The sequence below is a fragment of the Hyla sarda genome, chromosome 2, assembly GCF_029499605.1.
Source record: "Hyla sarda isolate aHylSar1 chromosome 2, aHylSar1.hap1, whole genome shotgun sequence".
In the NCBI taxonomy this organism is placed as follows: Eukaryota; Metazoa; Chordata; class Amphibia; order Anura; family Hylidae; genus Hyla; species Hyla sarda.
Window position 1 is genome coordinate 299207250 of NC_079190.1, and position 19673 is coordinate 299226922.

The 19673-nt window shown below is 43.9% G+C and overlaps 1 long non-coding RNA gene across 1 annotated transcript in view; it reads right to left on the reverse strand.

Moving 5' to 3' along the window:
• Positions 1–17729, reverse strand: part of LOC130356286 (uncharacterized) — a 37438-nt gene extending 19709 nt beyond the window's left edge. Inside the window, exon 1 of the long non-coding RNA XR_008888832.1 lies at positions 17633–17729. This is a non-coding gene — a long non-coding RNA (uncharacterized LOC130356286). The remainder of the gene's footprint in view (positions 1–17632) is intronic.
• Between the last annotated feature and the right edge of the window lie 1944 nt (positions 17730–19673).

Genomic DNA, 19673 nt, shown 5'->3' on the forward strand with positions numbered 1-19673 from the left:
ACACACAAAGGGAATAAACATGTGTATAGCAAGCACCGCCGGCACCTCAGGACGCACCTCTCTTACCCTCCTGTGGATCTGATGAAGGCGCATGTAAGAGCCGAAACGCATTGTCCTTTCATTTTCCAATAAACTGTCCTGTGCAACACGTGGAGTCAATTATTATCCAGCAGCAGCGCTCTACACAATTCCCCACTTTTATCTACCCTTTCCCCAATTACCAACAAAGGCATTTGACAAAGTATTAACCCCTTAAGGACTGGGGGGGTTTCCGTCTTTGCATTTTCGTTTTTTGCTTCTTGCCTTTAAAAAATCATAACTCTTAAAATTTTGTCCTAAAAATCCATATGATTGCTTATTTTTTGCGCCACCAATTCTACTTTGTAATGACATCAGTCATTTTGCCCAAAAAGCTACGGTGAAACGGAAAAAAATCATTGTGAGACAAAATTTAAAAAAAACGCGGTTTTGTAACTTTTGGGGGCTTCCGTTTCTACGTAGTAAATTTTTCGGTAAAAATGACACCTTATCTTTATTCTGTAGGTTCATAAGATTAAAATGATGCCCTACTTATATAGGTTTGATTTTGTCGTACTTCTGGAAAAAATCATAACTTCATGCAGGAAAATTAATACGTTTAAAATTGTCATATTCTAACCCCTATACCTTTTTTATTTTTCCGCGTATGGGGAGGTATGAGGGCTAATTTTTTTGCGCTGTGATCTGAAGTTTTTAACGGTACCATTTTTGCATTGATAGGACTTATTGATCGCTTTCTATTCATTTTTTCATGATATAAAAAGTACGTTTTTTGCGTGTACGCCATTGATTGTGCAGTTTAATTAATGATATAGTTTTATAATTCGGACATTTCCACACGTGGCGATACCATATATGTTTATTTTTAGTTTTATTTACACTGTGTTTTTTATTTTTATGGGAAAAGGGGGGCGATTCAAACTTTTAATAGGGGAGGGGTTTATTCACTTTTTTTTTTCACTTTTTTTTTGCAGTGTTATAGCTCCCATAGGGACCTATAACACTGCACACACTGATCTTTTACACTGATCACTGGTTTCTCATAGGAAACCAGTGATGGATGATTCTGCCGCTTGACTGAGCAGTCATTCAGCAATCGGACAGCGAGGAGGCAGGTAGGGACCCTCCTGCTGTCCTGTAAGCTGTTCGGGATGCCGCGATTTCGCCGCGGCTATCCCGAACAGCCCATGAGCTAACCGGCATGGTTTCACTTTAGATGCGGCGTTCAACTTTGAACGCCGCGTCTAAAGGGTTAATAGCACGCGGCACCGCAATCAATGCCGCGCGCTATTAGCCACGGGTCCCGGGCGTTGTTAGAGGCCAGGCCCGACCCGCTATGACGCCGTGGCCCCACGTTATAGATCGGGAGCGGGCACATGACATTCCAGTACATCATGTGTCCTTAAAGGGGTTAAATAAATATCAGAATGTTCAATAATTTTTTTTTACTTAAAGGGGTACTCCGGTGGAAAACCTTATTTTATTTTTATTTTTTAAATCAACTGGTTCCAGAAAGTTAAACAGATTTGTAAATTACTTCAATTAAAAAAATATTTGTCCTTCCAGTACTTATTAGCAGCTGTATGCTACAGAGGAAATTCTTTTCTTTTTGAATATAAAAGAATTTCCTCTGTAGCATACAGCTAATAAGTACTGGAAGGACAAATATTTTTTTAATAGAAGTCATTTACAAATCTGTTTAACTTTCTGTAACCTGTTGATTAAACAACAACAAAAAAAAAGGTTTTCCACTGGAGTACCCTTTTAAGTAAAAAAAAAAAAGTATTGAACATACTGATATTTTTTAATACTTTGTCAAAAGCCTTTGTTGGTAATGAAAGCTTCTAGATGCCTCCTGTATAAAGGGGTATTCCTTTAAAGGGGTATTCCTGGATTTTATTAAAATTTGACTGTGCTACAGGTGCTATAAAGTTAGTGTAGTTCATAATATTGTCTGTAACTATGTTTGATGGATGGTCTTGCAAGTCTTATGTGATCTTTGCCCCAATGTTTATTTTTAGCAGCATATAAAATTAATGTGTTGTCTCAGCTTTTTCTAGGTTGCACCAAGACCCGAGAAATTACATCACTAAGTCAGGTGTTCAAAGCGAGCCTATCTGTATTTTTATGGGTAGAGCGACTGTTCGGTGGGAGGGAGATCATTCTCCACAGGGCTGCAGGGAATTGTAGTTTCAAGCACAGCACAGCATGCAAGGTAGCTCAGATGTGCTGCAATGGATGTTGTGGCTGATGTGTGGGAGGAAGAAAAGTGACCTCATACTAACAAACAAGGGATCCTGAGCCTTGTAGTTGAAGGGAAGGAACTCCAACAGGAAAAAGCCATTTCACAAAAAGAAAGCAGCAGCGTTAGGGTGGACTCAAAACATAGCCATTTATCCCAAAGACAAGCATGGATCTTTCCTAATCATGACCATTACTGTCTGAGAGGCAAGTACTAAAGTCACCTTATGTTGGATAACCATGTTTTAAGCTTATTTGTTTTGAGTTCTTTGTATGTATGTGAGAAATATATTTCGCGAGAAAAATGTTGAGGTGTTCGATACTTATTTCACTTGCTGAATATATATATACCTATATCTAACATATAACATATCATCATACATAAGATCCAACAATCCCAACATGAGAGAAGTTTTTACTTCCAAACTCCACCTCTGTTTGGCTAAAAAACAAACAAAAAAAAAAAAAACAGCAATGTCAATGCTGCACTGGTTATACTGATAAAAATGCATAAAAGCACCTAAAATGGTATGCATGACCTAGTACTATTATCATTGGTTCATATTATTGTTATTAGAATCTTTGTTAGTTTCATTATGATAGTCAAGGTAAACTAATATACACTCCAAAATAATAACTAAAAAGAGACATAACTTAAAGAGGTAGTCCAGCGGCAGGGGGAAGTTCAAAAGTATGCCCGTTCTGTAGTATACAACAGACAAACCTTTACTCACCTCCTGATCTCCAGCAATGCCTCTGGTGACCTGCTCCAGGCCCCACAGCGATCATCTTCTTCAGCAGCAAGCTGATATGTCGGGCCCAGGAAGCACCAGTGTGTGACACTGCTGCTTAACGATTTGCTGGCCACAGCGATGTCCGCCTCGGCCAGTATAACACACTTGGCCTGGGTGCTTCCTGGGCCCGACAGTATCGCTGCAGCTCACAAAGCAGGACACCAGAGGCATCGCTGGAACAAAGGAGGTGAGTAAAAAGTTTGTTTCCTCATATTCTGCAGAAAACAGGGGAAAAAAAAAACTCCAGCCACTGGATTATCTTATAATTACTTAAACATGAAATAAACAATAAAAAAAAACAAAGCCATTTCTTAGAATAAATTAATAAACATGAAAATAGAAAGTTCAACATTATTAGATACTTTTTATAGAACTTTAAGTTTTAAGTTTAAAACTTTTCTACATTGTTGAAAAAAATAAGTGTGACTAGTGGATGAAAAGGTCATCAGACAGGTTAGCGCTAATATACCACTGCAGCATCTGTACAGTCATTTGTTAGATTCCCACTGAAAAACCATTGAATATGATTTATAGAACTGTAAAGAAAAGAAAAAAAAGACAAAACTATTCAAAACTGTTTTATAGCAGCAGTGCTTCAGGGCATGACCTATACAGGCAACAAAATGTACTTGGCAGAACTATTAAAGAAAAATTTGAGCTTAATTTTTTGTGTAAAATTTTTTGGTTAATTGTTAATAATCACAGAGTCTGAAAAATTATTTGACAAGTACAACACTTTCTGCCATATTAAAGGGGTTCTCCGGTGCTTAGACATCTTAACCCCTATCCAAAGGATAGGGGATAAGATGCCTGATCGCGGGGGTCCCGCTGCTGGGGACCCCCGGGATCTTGCACGCGGCACCCGGTTTGTAATCAGTCCCCGAAGCATGTTCGCTCCGGGTCTGATTACCGGCGACCACAGGGGCGACGGCGTGTGAAGTCACGCCTCCTCCCCCGTGTAACGTCACGCTCCGCCCCTCAATGCAAGCCTACAGTAGGGGGCGTGACAGCTATCACTCCCCTCCCATATGCTTGCATTGAGGGGCGGAGCGTGACGTCACACGGGGGCGGAGGCGTGACCCTGTGGTCGCCGGTAATCAGACCCGGAACACGCTACGGGCACTGATTACAGACGGGGTGCCGCGTGCAAGATCATGGGGGTCCCCAGCGGCGGGACTGCCACGATCAGGCATCTTATCCCCTATCCTTTGGATAGGAGAAAAGATGTGTAAGCACCGGAGAACCTCTTTAAAGCTAGTTAAAGGGGTACTCCGACCCCTAAAACGCCGGGTTCCCGCAGTGGCGGATGTGAAGTCACACCATGCCCCCTCTTGACGTCATGCCATGTCCCTTCCATTCATGTCTATGGAAGGGGAAGTGTCAGGCTTCCTAGGCAGATTATACAAGAGGGCATGACAGGCTGCCTAGGTAGACTATACAAGAGGAGCGCAGATAATATAGTAGTGATCAGTAGTATATTATTACAAAGTACGGTACTGATTTTAAAAATATATAAAAGCTTCTAACCTAATAACATTTTTAATCAGTCCTTTTCCATTTTACAAATAATCTGGGATACATGGAGCGGGCGTGTCGGCTGCCACTTCGTGTGGGGTTTGCACATGTGCTTTCTCTGAATTGTATTTCACTACAGTACTCCTTTAACCATACTGGTTTTGTTAAAAAAAAATTTTTTTAAAAAGCCATGATATTGATTTAATATGCCACTAACAGGGAACAACCAACATCTTTTGCCAGACACGGTGTTGGATTTCCAACATGCAGAAGTTTTACAATCCTTTCCATTGCACTTATTGACATCTTTTTTGAGGGGACTAAGCTTGCTTTCAATGATCCGAGTCTTTTAATTTGCAATTTTTTTGTATGTATGCAAAGCCCTGCCCATTTTTAGCTCTGTGGCTGCCTTTGTGCTTGGTGCAGAAATATACACCAGATATGGGCTAGTGTATATTTTCGCAACTTAAGGTGTGTCCTAAAGTCATATGTGAGGAGTGTGTGCACCCTGCACGCAAAGCGAAGCCCCCTTCATGCCTCCTGCCCTCATGTCTGTCCCCATGGGCACAAATACGCAGAAATTGTGATTTTTTTTTTTTAAGCAAAATATGTGACGTTTGAGGAGTTGGAGACTAGTTTGAGATTTTACAAAGTCAGAGGGTGGAATTTATCAAAAGTATGGATGGCATAGAATGTGAAGCTCCTGCAATCTCCTGCTTTTTGCAAAAAAGTTTTGATTTTTTTCACATTCTCTGCCACGTTCCCAGGCGGGACCTGGACAGAGGGGTGTGGTTTCTCGCATAGGGGGCCTGGTCTACTTGTGCAATAAATTTAATATGGTTTATGCTTGCTTGCAAGCATAAACTGTAATTGAAATGGCTGAGATTTTAGTGAAGGTGCACAGGCAGGGTTTTATGGATCTGTGCGCCTCTATATAAATCTAGTGTGTCTGTGCACTTGATAGTCACACAATTTGTTATTTAGGATTGTAAATCTCATAAATGTAAATCTAATCTATCAAACCAAATACTGTTCATTGCCTTGTCTTACCTGCTCCAAATCCTTATCAAGTTAATTAGAAATGTAGGACAGATTTCTAAAGTCATGCCATTTACTCACCTTTCACATTTTCTCTCGCATGACTACTAATCCCACGTGTGTCGTGAATGAACATTATAAAGACCTAAATACAAATGCTTATTATTAACCTCTTAAAGGGGTACTTCCCTGAAAAACATTTTTTTTAATCAATTGGTGCCAGAAAGTTAAACAGATTTGTAAATTACTTCTATTTAAAAATCGTAACCCTTCCAGCACTTATCTTTGACTATATACTACAGAGGAAGTTCTTTTCTTTTTCAATTTCCTTTCTGTCTGACCACAGTGCTCTTTGCTGACACCTCTGTCCATTTTTAATTTTGGGGGTTTCCGTTTCTACACAGTACATTTTTCGGTAAAAATGACACCTTATGTTTATTCTGTAGGTCCATACGATTAAAATGATACCCTACTTATGTAGGTTTGATTTTATCGTACTTCTGGAAAAAATCATAACTACATGCAGGAAAATTAATACGTTTAAAATTGTCATCTTCTGTCCCCTATAACATTTTTATTTTTCCGCGTATGGGGCGGTGTGAGGGCTCATTTTTTGCACCATGATCTGAAGTTTTTAGCGGTACCATTTTTGCATTGATAGGACTCATTTAATTTTTTCATGATATAAAAAGCGACCAAAAGTACGCAATTTTGGACTTTGTAATTTTTCTGTACGCCATTGATCGTGTGGCTTAATTAACGATATATTTTTATGATTCGGACATTTCCGCACGTGGCTATACCGCATATGTTTATTTTTATTTACACAGTTTTTTTTTATGGGAAAAGGGGGGTGATTCAAACTTTTATTAGAGAAGGGGTTAAATGATCTTTATTCACTTTTTTCCCCCACTTTTTTTTTGCAGTGTTATAGCTCCCATAGGGGGCTATAACACTGCACACACTGATCTTTTACATTGATCGGTGGTTTCTCATAAGAAACCACTGATTAATGATTCTGCCGCTTGACTGCTCATGCCTGGAATTCAGGTACTGAGCAGTCATTTGGCGGTCGGACAGCATGGAGGCAGGTAGGGATCCTCCGGCTGTCATGTAAGCTGTTTGGGATTTCGCCGCGGCGATCCCGAACAGCTCCCTGAGCTAACCGGCATTGTTTTAATTTCACTTTAGTCGCGGCGTTCAACTTTGAACGCCGCGTCTAAAGGGTTAATAGCACGCGGCACCACGATCAGTGCTGCGCGCTATTAGCCACGCACGCCGTGGCCTCGCGTTATAGATCGGGAGCGGACTCATGACGTACCGGTACGTCATGGGTCCTTAAGAGGTTAAATAGAAGTAATTTACAAATCTGTTTAACTTTCTGGCACCAGTTGATTAAAAAAAAAGTTTTCCTGGGGAGTACCCCTTCAAGGACAGGTGAACCTTTGATGCCTTTGATCGGACTGAAGGCACCATGGTGTACAGTGGGGCAAAAAAGTATTTAGTCAGCCACCAATTATAAGTTCTCCCACTTAAAAAGATGAGAGAGGCCTGTAATTTTCATCATAGGTATACCTCCACTATGTGAAACATAATGAGAAAAAAAATCCATAAAATCTCATTGTCTGATTTTTAAAGAATTTATTTGCAAATTATGGTGGAAAATAAGTATTTGGTCAATGACAAAAGTTCATCTGAATACTTTGTTATATACCCTTTGTTGGAAATGACAGAGGCCAAACATTTTCTGTAAGTCTTCACAATATTTTCACACACTGTTGCTGCTCTAGATCTCCTCTAGAGCAGTGATGTTTTGGGGCTTTCACTGGGCCACATGGACTTTCATCTCCCTCCAAAGGTTTTTTATGGGGTTGAGATCTGGAGACCTAGGCCACTCCAGGACCTTGAAATGCTTCTTACGAAGCCACTCCTTCGTTGTCCGGGTAGTGTGTTTGAGATCATTGTCATGCTGAAAGACCCAGCCACGTTTCATCTTCAATGCCCTTGCTGATGGAAGGAGGTTTCCACTCAAAATCGTGCGATACATGGCCCCATTCATTTTTTCCTTTACACAGATCAATTGTCCTGGTCCCTTGGCAGAAATACAGCCCCAAAGCAAGATGTTTCCACCCCCCATGCTTCACAGTAGGTATGGTGTTCTTTCAATGCAACTCAACATTCTTTCTCCTCCAAACACGACGAGGCAAGTTTTTACCAAAAAGTTCTACTTTGGTTTCATCTGACCATATGACATTCTCCCAATCCTCTTCTGGATCATCCAAATGCTCTCTAGCAAACTTCAGACAGGCCCGGACATGTACTGGCTTAAGCTGGGGGACACGTCTGGCACTGCATGATTTGAGTCCCTAGCGGCATAGTGTGTTACTGATGGTAGCCTTTGTTACTTTGGTCCCAGCTCTCTGAAGCTCATTCACCAGGTCCCCCCATGTGGTTCTGGGATTTTTGCTCACCGTTCTTGTGATCATTTTGACACCACGGGGGTGAGATCTTGCATGGAGGCCCAGATTGATTGAGATTATCAGTGGTCTTGTATGTCTTCCATGTTCTAATAATTGATCCCACAGTTGATTTCATCACACCAAGCTGCTTGCCTATTGCAGATTCAGTCTTCCCAGCCTGGTGCAGGTCTACAATTTGGTTTCTGGTGTCCTTTGACAGCTCTTTGGTCTTGGCCATAGTGGAGTTTGGAGTGTGACTGTTTGAGGTTATGGAAAGGTGTCTTTTATACTGATAAAACAGGTGCCATTAATACAGGTAATGAGTGGATGACAGAGGAGACTCGTAAAGAAGAAGTTACAAGTCTGTGAGAGCCAGAAATCTTTCTTGTTTGTAGGTGACCAAAAACTTATTTTCTACTATAGTTTGCAAATAAATTCTTTAAGAATCAATGTGATTTTATGGATTTTTTTTTTCTCATTCTGTCTCTCATAGTTGAGGTGTACCTATGATGAAAATAACAGGCCTCTCTCATCTTTTTAAGTGGGAGAACTTGCACAATTTGTGGCTGACTAAATACTTTTTTGCCTCACTGTAAGTACTTTCAGTAGCCGGACAACTCACGCTAATGACAGGAAGAAGTGATCCCGCCTGATACCCTTTATACGCCGTGATCAATGTTGATCACAGCACCTAAAATACTAAATCATAGATGCCACCTAGTGCTATGCTACTTAAAAGGCGAGGAGAAAAAAAACAAAACTACAAAAGTGATAAATAACTGTGTTCTTAAGGGGTTAAAGGGGTTATCCACCATAAGGTGACTAGAGGTAAAATTATTTAACCTAAGAACTGAATTTCAGTTTGACAGAATGAACATATGTCTAGTTTAATATAGTGTTGGTGTGCTCTTAGAAGCTCCACCACAGTTCTTACATGATTCAGATATTCTTCAGTAACAAAAAACTGGAAAGTTGGAAGAGCATTTCGAAATTCCCAAAATACATGACTAGATAGATATTCATAGATATTCATAATGTCCTTGTGATCTTAACACTGTTTTCCATTCATCAGCTGGTGTAATGTGAACTACTGTAGGTTTTATGCACCTTAAGGATCTCATTTAGCAACAATCTTTGCTTGATGAACTCTATCAATTCTAGAATCAGCATCAGAGGGTTACCATATTTGATTGGCACTTTGTTAAATTCTCTATAATCATTGCAAGGTTTTAGGGAGCCATGTGTCTTATTAACAAAAAAGGTGCACTTGCTACTGATGAGCATGCATGAATAAAACCGTAATTTCCATTTCCATCTATATGTTCTTTAATAACTTTGCCAGTGGGTAAATGCAGCCAAAACATTTAGCTGCTTCAGGTGATCAGACAGCAATAAGGTCACTTTTTTAGGAAGTATGCCACTATTCTATCTACCACTAGCAGGAATCCGGGACTGGATTGGTCATCTGATGTGCACATAAAAGTATGGAGGTGTGAAAGCAACTTAACACTATAATGGAACTGGATCTTTTTGCCATTGGATTTATCACCATCCAAGGCCTTTAGAGGTTCCACCCTAATTGATATCAAGCCTAGTGAGGCGGTGTATATAAGGCCATAGAGTTACAACATAGAATTTACAACATATTTCATGTGGATCTGTGATAAGATATAAATGAAAAGATCTATTCTAGAGAGGGAGTATGTATTCTTTGAGTGATCCGAATTATCTATATTTGGGCTGATCTGAGACGTCTTTTTCCAGACTAACTTGGCCATAACACATATGGAGTGGATGGAGGCCACTTATGACAATAAAGACATGTGTATCTAATGTATCTGTTTCAACCTGTATGGTGATTGATACCATACCATCATTCTGTCATAAGGAACGACAGGAGTCCTCAGGAGTCATCTACCAGACCATTGGATGCTACAATGATGACATAATCCATCAATGGGAGTTTACATCAAATTGCTATGCTTGCTTGTTATGTTTTGTTGCTTTGTCTACTATACAGAATGGAATGAATAATAATATCTAGTCCCTACCATACTTTAAATAGCACTTTTGTGTAAACCCCTGATGAACCGTAATATTATCTGAGATATGGGGAAAAGCGTTGGGTTTTTGGTTTTCTGTAGGGGATTGTCCCTGTTCTATTATAGGGGTATCGTCCCCAATTAAGTCTTTTTACTCCAGATATCTAGTGATTTATATGTTTTTTTACTTAGTTTTAGAGACTTTTTTGTGAGTTTTGATATATTTTAGCAATTTTTTCTTGGTTTTTATGCCACTATTCTCCTTGTCACATACATCAGCAAACTCTTCATATAGTTGGTTATTTAGAAGATGTCTCACCATCACCTACAACTGTTTTATAAAAAAAAAAAAAAAAAAAAAAAAAAAAAGGGTTCTTATAAAACCTTTGGGAATTGCTCCTTTGGTGGAAAACTCATTGCTATCTCCCTCAAGTGTGGGGATTTAAGTTGGTAAAGACAGTGGGGGGAATTTATCAAAGGATCTTTTGGGGTTAGAAAAGTGGGATAATTTTATCACAGGATTTGTCTCAGTGTAAAACTTTTGGTTTACACAAGAAATCAAGGTGTGTTGTGATACACAGATTTGTAGCAACTGTAATGCAGCAATAATGGATGTATTATAGCGATTTGTCACACAATTTGTCAAAAATTTTTCCCAAATCTACACAAGCCAAGACTTATTTTTCAAAACTGGCTGTGGGCAGCATTTGTGGAAAAAAAAAAAAAAACACAGATTTTGGCACAAATGGGTTAAAAAGTTGCAGAAAATGTCTCAGAGGAGAAACTTTACATGCAAAGTGGAATACTAAGGAAAAAAATGTGTACCAGCATACCAGCACTAGATTGCCGCTCCTCCCCTTGTTATATAGGGGGGCTGTGCAAGGAGCCCATAGGTCACCTGGTCACTGGGGTTCTCTGGGTAACAATACAATCACGTCGTACAAAGATTTAAAGGTATATTACACTTATAATACATAACTACACATAACTTGTAGATATTGTGGGATTTGCTGCAGGAGAGCCCCAAGAACATGCAGCGACTCTGCCTGACAGGGCAGAAGTACAGTACAGAGCCACATCCCATACTGGGACATTACAAACCGCCTCACTTAAATGAAGTCGCCCTAGATGCCAGTCCTGGAGGGCGGAGGAGCGAAGTGGCCACGGGCCACATGTAGTCCTGGGGCATTGCACTTAACGTCCATTTCCAGACTGTATTTGAACAGAATGGATGGTGACAAAGAGTCTCTGTATAAATGTCCATACATGCTCTGACAACTGATAACTTTATATCTGTAGGACTATTGGAGAATCAGGACTATATATCAATAACAACATACTTATGACTACGTTATAAACATGAACATTTCACTTGACTATGACTACAACTATGCATATGCCAACTATACATGAATATTTACTTTAGAGACAGTTCTCCCTAGAACCCTTTAGCTATAGCAAAAACTAAAAGAAAAATAGCCAGCACAACTACCTAATACACGGGTGCACGCTGCTGTGGCAAATGCAGAGTATACAAAAAAGAAGGTTGCAGCAGCACTCTTGCTCAAAAAATGGAGGCTCTTATCGCACTTTTTGATCAAAAGGTGTCCCCCATCCACCCCTCGGAGGTGGCCTCATTTCGGATGGGACCCTAACACTCATTTCACTTACCTCTACTGGGAATATAGCCTCTGACTGGGTGACATGCTGGATCCACTATCAATTTAAAAAACCTCCTGTGAAACAGGGATGGGTGCACGGCTACAGAGGGTGCCACTCCCCCTAAATTGCACAGCAAAAACAAAAAGAAAAATAGCAAGCACAACTACCTAATACACGGGTGCATGCTGCTGTGGCAAATACAGAGTATACAAAAAAGAAGGTTGCAGCATCATTCTTGGTCAAAAAATGGAGGCTCTTTTTTAATTGATAGTGGATCCAGCATGTCACCCAGTCAGAGGCTATATGCCCAGCAGAGGTGAGTGAAATGAGTGTTAGGGTCCCATCTGAAATGAGGCCACCTCCGCTTGGTGGATGGGGGACACCTTTTGATCAAAAAGTGCACTAAGAGCCTCCATTTTTTGACCAAGGGTGCTGCTGCAACTGTTACGCCTAGCGCTCCGGGTCCCCGCTCCTCCCCGGAGCGCTCACGGCGTCTTTCTCCCTGCAGCTCCCCGGTCAGTCCCGCTGACCGGGAGCGCTGCACTGTCATGGCCGTTGGGGATGCGATTCGCACAGCGGGACGCGCCCGCTCGCGAGTCGCATCCCAGGTCACTTACCCGTTCCCGTCCCCTGCTGTCATGTGCTGGCGCGCGCGGCTCCGCTCTCTAGGGCGCGCGCGCCAGCTCCCTGAGACTTAAAGGGCCAGTGCACCAATGATTGGTGCCTGGCCCAATCAGCTTAATTGGCTTCCACCTGGTCCCTGACTATATCTAACCTCCTCCCATGCACTCCCTTGCCGGATCTTGTTGCCTTTGTGCCTAGTGAAAGCGTTTTGTGTGTCTAAAGCCTGTGTACCAGAACTTCTGCTATCCACCCTGACTACGAACCTTGCCGCCTGCCCCCGACCTTCTGCTACGTCCGACCTTGCTTCTGTCTACTCCCTTGTACCTCGCCTATCATCAGCAGTCAGAGAGGTGAGCCGTTGCTAGTGGATACGACCTGGTCACTACCGCCGCAGCAAGACCATCCCGCTTTGCGGCGGGCTCTGGTGAAAACCAGTAGTGACTTAGAACCGGTCCACTAGCGCGGTCCTCGCCAATCCCTCTCTGGCACAGAGGATCCACTACCTGCCAGCCGGCATCGTGACAGCAACCTCCTTTTTTGTATACTTTAGCTATAATTCAGCTAGACATTTGCTAGATAACACTTAACACTTGTTACCTTAGACTTTTTAGTTACATGCATTGCAGGTACAGGAATACCTTCTGACCAGCAAAGTATCCTGAGCACGTGGACACAAGAAAACTACATTAGACACATGAGAAGACATTTGTGTGGACTGGTATGTGGTAGCATTACAGCCCTATTGACATGACTGATATATGTACATGACTATCTGTATTTAGGGACTATGTGTGGTACTAGACTGTACATGGTGTTTAGTCTTTGTATCTTGTGGGTAGCTGACCCTGGGTAGACCGTTGGGATCTATACAGCACCACCTCTTGCGAATCGAGAACATTTCCTTCTTCGGGAGCTCTTGTCACAACTGAAGTGATAGGGGCCTCTTGAATATCAAATTCCAGAGTTGGAGCTGGTTCTGGACTTTCTAAACTTGGACTGGCTGGCAGAGATAGTGTAGACCTGAAAACCAGGGTGTAGACTGGTGCCAGTGGTGACAGGACTTGAGCTGGTTAGGCGACTAGAGTTGGTTGCACTGGCCCCTGAGATGGCATGACACAGAATTTTGCAGGTGTGTGGGGAGAGAACATGGGAACATCCATGGATGGGTGGATCCCCTCTCCAGGCACATACTCCCTCGCAGGTCTGACAGCTGGTGTAGGGGGTACAGGTGGTTCAGGCGATTACTTGCGGCTCGTACCCTGGTTTCCGAATTGCGTACACATCTGAGTCTGGGTAAGATATAGCCGTCAACGTGTAGGGCTCCATTTCCCATATGGAGTCCAGTTTGTGGGTCCTCGGGAACTTCCGCAGCCAGACCTTGTCGCCTAACTGAAGGGTTTGGCGGAGGCATGACGGTTGTAGTCTTGCTTTTGCCTTTGCTGAGCCTCACCCATCTTTTGTTGACAATCTCTTTTGCTTCCTGGATCCTTCTTTGGTGGTCAGAGACTCACTCCATAGAAGCTTATGGAAAGTTGTTGAAGGGAACTTGAAGTCCAAACGTCCGGTCTTTTGGCAGCTGCCTATGTTGACCCATCATCAAGTAGAATGGGGTGTATCAGTAGAACAGCGGACTGTGTTATTATAAATTTCCAGCAATTCAGGCAACAACCATGGCCACTCTTTGTGCCTTGACACAGACGCTGCTCGCAGCATATGGATAAAAACTTGATTGATGCGCTCACAGAGCCCATTCCCTTGAGGGTGATAAGCAGTAGTCTGGAGTTCTTGCAGGCGTGGAACTGACACAGCTACTGAAAGAGTTGGGCTTTGAAGGCAGTTCCTTGGTCTGTTAGGACAGACTCTGGACACCCAATGATTTGCACCCAATAAGAGTAGAACATCTGGACCCTGGTTTTGGCTGTGAGGTCTTTAACGGGCACTATGACAACCCTTTTGTAGTAGTGATCCACCATGGTGAGAGCATAAGTGTACCCGGACCGGGTAGGAGACAACTTGACATGGTTAGGCCACTGGTTAGGCCTTTCATTCTGGGTGGAATGGAGGCGTCCTTATGTGTGATATTGTTCAGTTTCCTGTAGTCAAAACAAAAACGGATGGTTCCATCTCTCTTCTTGACCAAGACAAGGGGTGCCGCCCAGGGACTCTGACTTTCTTGAATGATGGCAGCGTCCTTCATTTCAACCAGCATCTTCTTAACGGTTTGATACATGCCTGGCAGGACTAGTTGGTGTCTTTCTTTAATAGGTGGGTTTTGGCATGTCAGGATCCTGTGCTGGATCATGAACGTGCGTCCAATGTCTGTGGGGTGTTTGCTGAAAGCCTAGTGGTACCTTTTGGCAACACTGATGACTCTACTGACTTGATCTCTCAGAGTGGTCTTGTCTCTTACTTGGAGTTGTGCCCATAAGGGCTCAGGGGAACTTGCAGCAGATCCCGGAGTCACTTGGGCTGCCCACTGTTGGCTTGCATTCTGTTTAGATGTCCCTTGACTCTAGAAGATACAGTTGGGTGACTGGGGTGCATTTAGGGAAGACTGTAGCAACAGCAGACAGATTGACTAGCTGGACTGGAACTCTATCATTGGTAACTGTGACAAGGCTTCTTGCAGCTCAGACTAGGGGATGATCTTCCAACTGCATAGGCTCTAGCAGGGCTTGATAGTTCTTGTTTCTCACTCCAGGACGTGCACAGCACCAGATGATTGTTTCTGTGTTGGGTTGTAAGGTCACCGACCTGATGTCCTGGATTTGTACTCTGCAGATTTCACTTTGCTGGTTGGCAAACTTCTGCTTCACCTGTAGGACCTTTAAGTGGTGCTGTGCAGCCTGCTCGCCTGAAGGGGACATGTAGGGGAGAGAGGCATGCAAAGAACCTAGGATTTCAGCAAAACAGTGTTTCATAATATTGATCCTCAATATAAACGCTGCAGACCCCTTATCAGACACATTAGTTACAATCACTCCCTGCCCTCTGAGTACATGTTTCCCCAACTGGATAGTTGGCTCTCAATATCCATGCCTGGGTATTAGTTTCCTGTTACATGCTACTACCCTAAAATCAACATCGTCAGTTTCACACAACAAATTAGCATTCCAGTACTTATAAAAACATCTTTAGATATAGTAGACACTTGTGACAATGTATCTATCAATGCCTCCAATTGTACACCTTCTACAATGATATTTACATAGGGGCAGGGGACAACATAAAGTGAGAGTCCCAACGTCTCAACTTAGGTCATTCTGGGTCCGGACCTGTTGACTGTTTTCCTGAGGGCCGGTCCGTGACCTCAGGGGAAATCCATTTAAATCCCAACATTGCATTTTCCAAAGTCCAGTACTAGGGATCGACCGATATCGTTTTTTTAGGGCCAATACCGATAATCGGTGGAGGTTAGGGCCGATAGCCGATAACTTATACCGATATTCCGGTATAAGTTATCGGCTATTTATCCCCCCTCGACACCGCTACAGAGCATTGATTTAAAGCGGGCGCTTTAAATCAATGCACTGCGGTGGCTTTTGTGGGGCCATAGTCCGCCGCCACCACCACCCGCTTCTCTCCAACTACCTCTCAGGGTGAGCCGGGCCATTCATCCTCCCTTCCTGTAGTGTCCGGCGGCATTCCGGGTGGAGGGTGAACCGGTCCGGGCTGTCCTTCTTCTCCGGGGGTGCTCTTCTCCACTCCGGGCAGGCTCCGGCCTAGTACGCTGCATAGACGCCGCTGCGCAGTGACGCCCGTGCACAGCGACGCACCTGACGTCACGGCGTAGCGGTGTCTATGCAGTGTACTAGGCCGGAGCCTGCCCGGAGTGGAGAAGAGGACCCCCGGAGAAGAAGGACAGCCCGGACCGGTTCACCCTCCACCCGGAATGCCACCGGACACTGCAGGATGGATGGCCCGGACCAACCCCATTATGGGTAAGTTTAAATTTTTTTTATTAACTCGGAGGGTGGGGGAGGGGCCCGACCAGTATAGCGATATGGGCAAAAATCCATATCGGTATACCGCCCAGCACTACGGGGGGGGGGGGGGGGGGGGCGGTCGCGGTGCGGGGCGGCGGATCGGGGGGGGCGGTCGCGGTGCGGGGGGCGGGGCATTATCGGCTTATCGGCAAGGTAATTGCCGATACCGATAATGCCCAAAATCGTGATTATCGTGATTTGAGTGCACTAATGCTTTAAGTTGATGTGAGTGTGCTGTCTCTTTAAGACTTCTGGTAATGTGCTGCAGCGGCTTAATCTTGGCTGACTGGGATCCTCTGAGTGGTGCTCCCCCACTACATGGCAAGTACCCGGTGACACTGCTGGGCACTAAGGGGTTAATGTGACTCGCCACCGGTGCCAGAGACGTACTGCGGAAGATCATTGGTTTATGCAGAGTCTATGCTGCAGCTGGTGCTTGACTATATATCGCAGAGCCAGACACAACCTTCAATATGGCTGAGCCCAGGGAACTTCCTGTTTGGTTCGGCTGGTAAAGTCTTCCCCCGTGCAACATTGGGAAAAAACTTTAGTTCCTCCTCACACACTGAAGAGCCGTCACTGCTGGGGAATGACGGGGCGGAGCTGCGGCCACTCAAATGAGCGGGAAACACCAGACTACGTTTAACCCTTTCAGGTACTTACTTTGTACACTCTGCAACGGCAATTAACAGTCTTTCCTTCACCTCCCCCTCTATTTCACCAGCACCACCAGTAACACTTTACAGTAAAAACAGTCCCGTACACTTTTCTGGCACAAACTTCTGTTGCATCGGTATGCGATTTTTACAGACAGTCTCGGACACAGTTCAGACTAGGGGGATTGGACTTGTAGCTTTGTGGCATATGGCACACACCCGTACCCTGTACGTGTAGTGTGAGGTAGATTGAGGGGCAAATGTTATTGCCCAAGCGGTAGATGGCATTAACCCCTTCTTTTCGTGACACCAGGGCGTTGTTTGGCCTTATAGCCACGCGAAGGTAGTACTGCTAATCCTAGGTTAGGCAGGGGCTATAAAAAGTCCAAGGCCAGGTTAATGGTAACGGTAACTTTACCGAGGTAAGACAGATGGTCTAGGGGTGGCCAGTGACACAGGGGGACCTCGCAGGCTTGCTGGGACTTGCAGTGACTTGACAGACTATGATGCAGGCCAAGCTGACTATGAATGACTTGACTTGAGATGATGATAGATAATTGAGATGACTTGACTTACCTTACTCAGGACCGACTGGTGGCTGCAGTAATTTAGGCTTGAGGCCTCCAATGCTCTAGACACAGACCTGTAACAAATTGAGTGCACTGGACCTCAGCAGGAACTCAAGAGAGATGGAAAAAAAAGATGCAGCTTCTCCCCTTGTTATATAGGGGGGCGGTGCAAGGAGCCCATAGGTCACTTGGGAGGTCACCTGGTTACTAGGATTCCCTGAGTAACAATACAATCATGTGGTACACAAATGTAAAGGTATATTACACTTATAGTACATAACTATACATAACTACACATAACTTGTAGATATTATGGGATTTGCTGCAGGAGAGCCCCAAGGATATGCAGGGACTCTGCCTGACAGCGCACAAGTACAGTACGGAGAAACATCCCATACTGGGACATTACACAAGAAAAGTAGACTCTCCCATACATAAAAAGAGCTTCGAGATCTGCCATGTATTGTACCCTATTAAGCAGAGTCTTAAAGGAAAGCTGTCAGCTTTCTCCCCCCCCCCCTATTTTCAGTCAGGATATGCTGATAAGGTGCTATCTGGCACCGGCCGGGCTAACTGGCACTCTGACGCCGGCCGCAGCACCTCCCAGCTCATCAAAATTCCTCCCCTCTTCATTATAGAGCTGGGAGAAGAGGGAGGGAGGGGAGGAATATTGATGAGCTGGGCGGCGCTGCGGCCGGCAGCACTGATGTCAGAGTGCCAGTTAGCCCGGCCGGTGCCAGTTAGCACCTCAATAGCATATCCCGAAAAATAGAAGTTTAGGGCCGGTAAGCATAAAACTGATCAGCATCCCCCGCACTACCAGCCAGTACAGCTGGTTAGTGCGGGGGGAGAAAGCTGACAGTTTCCCTTTAAAGGCTGTCAATATAAACAGAGGATATGTGTCAGCAGGACCTGCTTGCTCAGCCAGTCAGTGGCAACAGCTCTATCCTCATTTTGAAGTCAAGTAGCACACTAGGGTAACATACTGCGTGTGATAATTCTTTAAACAACAAAACTAAGTATTAAGAGCAAGAGATACAGCACTCTTATATCTCCGCCTCTCCCATAAAAATGCATTGAGGGAGGGTTTTCCCCACTGCGCTGTGCAGTGATCAACATAGCTCCGTGCATGTGTGGTGGCCACTCCATGCATTGGGAGAACTGAGGCACCAGACTGTAGACTGCAGTAGTCGTTTCCCCTGCAATCACTTATCCCCTATCCTGTGGATAGAGCAGCATATGTTTGCTATGGGGATTTTCTTCTGCTCTGGACAGTTCCTAAAATGGACAGAGGTGTCAGCAGAGAGCACTGTGGTCGTGACAGAAAATAAATCCCAAATAGAAAAGAAATTGTTCTGTAGTATACAGGTGCTGATAAGTACTGAAAGGATTATAACATTTTAATAGAAGTAATTTAACCCCTTAACGACCATGGACGTGTATACACGTCCAATGGCCGTTACCGAGGTATGATGCGGGCTCCCGACTCGAGCCCGCGTCATACCGGCTGGCCCCCAGCTGATTCTTGCAGCTGGGGGCCGGTGTTAATAGCCGATATGTGGCGATCACCGCGGGCGGCTATTAACCCTTTAGATTGCCGCTGTCAAAGCTGACAGCGGCGTCTAAAGGTGCCTGTATCCAGTCCCTGGTGGTCCAGTGGGGTGGATCGCTTCCCCGCAGCGCGATCGCGGGGGAGCGATCCACTACTTAGGTAGCCTGAGGGCTTACCTCTTCTCCTGTGTCGGCCTCGGCTCTCTGAATGATACAGCCTAGCAGGACCAGGCTTTATCAATCGAGCGCAGAGCACACAGATGAATGGGATTGTATGTAATCAAATGATTCCTCCTAAAAGTCCCCTAAGGGGACTAAAAGTGTAAAAGAAAAAAAGGTCAAAAAAAAAGTTTAACACACACACACATTAACCCCTTCCTTATTAAAAGTTTAAATCACCCCCCTTTTCCCAAATTCCATATAAATAATATATAAACATAATAAAAATAAACATATGTGGTATCGCCGCGTGCGGAAATGTCCGAACTTTAAAAATA